This window comes from Suncus etruscus, chromosome X, assembly GCF_024139225.1.
Source record: "Suncus etruscus isolate mSunEtr1 chromosome X, mSunEtr1.pri.cur, whole genome shotgun sequence".
In the NCBI taxonomy this organism is placed as follows: Eukaryota; Metazoa; Chordata; class Mammalia; order Eulipotyphla; family Soricidae; genus Suncus; species Suncus etruscus.
The window spans coordinates 23,957,370-23,962,167 of record NC_064868.1 but is presented as its reverse complement, the minus strand read 5'-3'; the positions used below and the strand labels follow the sequence as shown (position 1 = coordinate 23,962,167).

Below are 4,798 nucleotides of genomic sequence, written 5' to 3'. Positions count from 1 at the left end.
AAGAGCTCACATTATTTGTGCTAACAAAACTAACTCTAAATGAACTACTCAAAGATGTATTACACAATTCAAACCCTGATTGTAACAACAGCAACTCCACTCAATACAATAGTTTAACAACCCGCTCTGTCAATAATCTCTTTAAATATCTATGGGCTAAATTCTCCATAAAAGACATAGAGTAGAGGGTTGGATCAGTAAACAAAAACCAAATATCTGCTGCCTGCAAGAAACACACATAAAAGAACAGGATAGAATAAAAGGATGAAAATTAATTAGTCAAGACAAAGGAAAACAATAAAAAACTGAGACAGTGTAGTGTTCTAGCCCTTAAGATGGGCTTGGATGGTGGATAGAGGCCTTTGTTCTTAGGCCCTGGCCACGTGGCTCCATCCCCCATTAACTGGCGGGTCTGGGTCCAGGAAAGCGACATGTATTGAACTCACTCACAGGCAGGTTTCCAGACAGATAACATCTTTATTTAGCCCTAGCCAACAGATGTGGTTGCTAACCATTTACGCATTCAGCCCTGCATTCTTGCTTCTCCCTCAGCCATAGCTCTCCATACATGTAAATGCCAATTCCTCTCCATCCTGGGCAAAGACCAAAAAGACCCCAATCCCTTGGCCCAAAGGCCTTATCTAACCTTCCCAATATTACTCCCAGAAATGGGAGGGGTCTTGCAGGTAAAGTTACACATAATATCGGGGCTGGAGTCACATCTTCCCCTTCTCTGAAATATAAAGGAAGCTTTTGTAATCCTGACCCCACATTTAGCCAAAGGCGGGTAATATTTCCAAAGCAACAACATGATAAAGTGAAAATAAACCTACCAGTCCTTTTCAAAAACATAACATTTCTGCAAAATATACCATACACCTGTAACTTAAAATTTTCTTAATGCTTTTATGCCAAGCACTATCCCGGAACTTTCATGTTCCTATAACTTATAATACTATATAAACTATTTCTTGGGGGAACTTTTTGTTCCTATAAACTTTCCCTAAACACAAGTACTACAGCAAAAAATGCAGAACATACATTTTAAAAACAGGCTTAATACATTAAAATGCATAGTAGAACATTATACCAATGGAAACATTAACTATGGGAAACCATAAAGCACATTAAATTGGCAAGAACATGACTTAGATTAAAATTAGATGCAGGCGATTATTTTTTAAGATCTTTAAATGGGCTAAGCTGTATTACTTCCCTTTTTTAAAATTTTAAACCACTAACTAAAACTTATCCCATCACCAACTATGTGTAAAATATGTGACTACCCTCCACCTAACAGACCAGATGTTGGTTTGTCCCACACTGCTCTCACCACGTGGCTTTCTTCCATGGGGTTTCAGCTGGGTTAACTTGAGCCATTTCATTCCCCTGATCTGGAGGGCGGGTCCCAGGCTCTCACTTTTACCGCTTCCATGTGGCTTCACCTTTATTAGATCCCGGGCCCAGAGCTGCCTCTGGTACCAGCAGAAGCTTGTTCTCTACAGCTAGGGTGCTCAGCTGCTTCTCTGCCCAGCCTGGCCACTGGCCGCAGTGAAATCAGCCTGAACTGCTGAAGAGTGATGCCGGCTACAGCTGCTGTCTTCGCAAGTGGGCAGAATTTGGAAGTGTAGCTTTTTGCCTCTTTGGCCTTGCATCTGCATGTTAAGAATTCAAAATGATTCAAACTAAAAGTCCAGTCCAAAATTTTCAAAGTTGTAGTTCAAATTCAAGCTAAAGGTTATTCTCAGAAAATCAGTCTGCTTTCAATACAGTCTTTTTTCTCCTCCATTTCCAATCTAAGCTTTTAATCAATCTTTGAGGAGGCCGAGGATTTTGTTTATTGTAACAAAGTTTTAGTCCTGGGCCTGGGCCTGGGATGGAGGTGATGCAAGCTTCCACCTCCCATGTTTCATTGGCCTTTGTGTCCCCAGAAGGGGTTATCCGGGGTGGAGTCACAAGACAGCCCTTTTTACATCAGATCAAACTGCATTCAAACTAAATAAAAATGCTGAGAGATAAAGAGGGTCACTACATACTGATCAAGGGAACATTAGACCAGGAAGTACTGACTCTGATCAGTATTTATGTGCTGAATGTAGAGTCAGTAAAATATGTAAGACATTTGCTCACAAGCCTAAAAAAACATATGGAAGGAAATGTGATAGTAGTAGGAAATGTCAATACTCCACTATCCCCTCTAGACAGAAATACCAGGCAGAAAACTAGCAAAGACATAAGAGCCCTAAACAAGAAATTAGACGATAAAGGTCTAATGGATGTATAAAGGGCACTACACCCCAAGAAAGCAGAATACACATTTTTCTCATGTGTACATGGAACCTCTTCTAGAATAGACCATGCCTCAGGATATAAATCTAATTTATACAGTGTCACAAATGTAAGAATAATTAGAAGAACCCTATCAGATCATTATGCAACAGAGATTAAAATTGACTGTTAAAAGAAACAGTGGAGAAAACCCAAAACCGGGAGATAAACAACATGCTATTCAACAATAGTTGGATCAAAGAGAAAATCAAGGAATGAATACAAAGATTCCTTAAGACAAATAACAATTAAGAAACAAATTGTCAGGGCTGGGCGGTGGCGCTAAAGGTAAGGTGCCTGCCTTGCCTGCACTAGCCTTGGATGGACTTCGGTTCGATCCCCCGGTGACCCATATGGTCCCCCAAGCCAGGAGCCACTTCTGAGCGCATAGCCAGGACTAACCCCTGAGCATCACTGGGTGTGTCCCAAAAACCAAAAAAAAAAAAAAAAAAAAAAGAAACAAATTGTCAAAATCTGTGGGACACTGCAAAAGTAGTAATTAGGGGAAACTCATAGCAATACAGGCCTATGCCAGAAAAGAGGAAAATGACAAAATCAGCATTCTGAACAGCCACCTTAAGGATCTGTAAAAACAGCAGCAAAAGAACCCAAATACAGTCAGAAGAAGAAAAATAATAAAAACAAGAGCAGAAATAGACAACATAGAAACAAAGAAAACAATACAAAAATTAATGAGACCAAGAGTTGGTTTTTAGGAAGAATAAACAAGGTAGACAAATTGCTGGCAAGACTCACCAAAAAAAGGAAAAACACCCAAATAAATAGGATCACAAGTGAAAGGGAAGAGATTATAACAGAACACCAAAAAATCCAAGCCATCATAAGGGAGTATTATAAACAACTGTACTCAGTTAGGCTAGAGAACACTGAAGAAATCAAAAGATTTCTGAAAAATTATCAACTTCCAAGACTCGATATGGAGGATGTAGAAAGCATAAACAGTCCAATCACATCTAAGGAAACTGAGACAGTAATTTAAAGACTCCCCAAGAACAAAAGTCCAGCTCCAGATGGTTTTACAGGTGAATTTTATCAAACATTTCAAGAAGAATTACAACCACTGATCCTCACGTTTTTCCAAAATATTGAAAAGAGAGGAATCCTTTCTAACTCTTTCTACAAAGCAAATATCACACTCATTCCCAAAGATGGCAAAGACCCCACCAAGAAAGAAAACTACAAACCAGTCTCACTAATGAACATAGATGCAAACATCCTCAACAAAATCTTAGCAAACCGAATCCAACAATACATCAAAAATATTATACACTATGACCAAGTGGGTTTCTTCCCAGAGATGCAAGAATGATTCAACATATGAAAATCAATCAATGTGCTCGCTTTGGCAGCATATATACTAAATTGGAACTATACAGAGAAGTTTAGCATGGTCCCTGCGCAAGGATGACATGCAAATTTGTGAAGCTTTCCATATATACATATAAAAAAAGAAAATCAATCAACATCATACATCACATCAAAAAGAAGAAAGACAAAAACCACATGATCATATCAATCAACTCAGAGAAAGCATTTGACAAAATCCAACACCCATTCATGTCGAAAACACTCAGCAAAATAGGGTTGGAAGGATCCTTTCTCAAGATAGTTACAGCTATCTATGAAGAGCCCACAGCCAACATTATCCTTAATGGTGAAAAACTGAAAGCATTTTCACTAAGGCCAGGAACAATGCAAGGCTGCCCACTTTCTCCACTCTTACTCAACACAGTTTTAGAAGTTCTAGCAATAGCAATCAGACGAGAGAAAGGAATCCAGGGAATCGAGATAGGAAAAGAGGACAAGAATATATATATATATATATATATATATATATATATATATATATATATATATATATATATATATATATATATATATATATATATAAAACCCTAAAGAGTCCACAGGAAACAATAAGCCATTACAGCAAAATGGCAGGCTACAAAATCAATACATAAAAGACAATAGCACTCCTATACACAGTTAACAAAGTAGAGGGGAAAGACATTAAGGAGTTGATCTCATTTAAAATAGTATCTAAAAATATCAAGTACCTAGAAATCAACCTTACAAGAGAAGTGAAAGCACTTTACCCTGACAACTTCAAATTACTTCAGAAAAAAATTAAACAGGACCTAAGGAAATGGATGAACATCCCCTGCTCATGGATAGGAAAAAAAAACATATTCAAAATGGCTATCTTACCTAAATTACTATATAGGTTAAATACAATCCCTATGCAAAATCAGACATAATTTTTAAGGAATTAGAACAATCAATTATAAAGTTCATCTGGAACCAAAAAAGACTTAGGTTAGCCAAATTCATACTTAAAAACAAGAAAATGTGTTGCATTTTTTTACCTAACCTGAAGCTTTATTATATGCATTCATCATTACATTACATAATATGTTGTCATCAAAACAGCATGGTACTGGAACAAAGA

General features: G+C 37.5%; 1 non-coding gene across 1 annotated transcript; it reads left to right on the top strand.

Moving 5' to 3' along the window:
- The first annotated feature begins 3,682 nt into the window (after positions 1-3,682).
- On the top strand, positions 3,683-3,788 carry LOC126000307 (U6 spliceosomal RNA). Its single transcript, XR_007492658.1, has one exon. It is a non-coding gene; the product is annotated as a U6 spliceosomal RNA (small nuclear RNA).
- Positions 3,789-4,798: the final 1,010 nt, after the last annotated feature.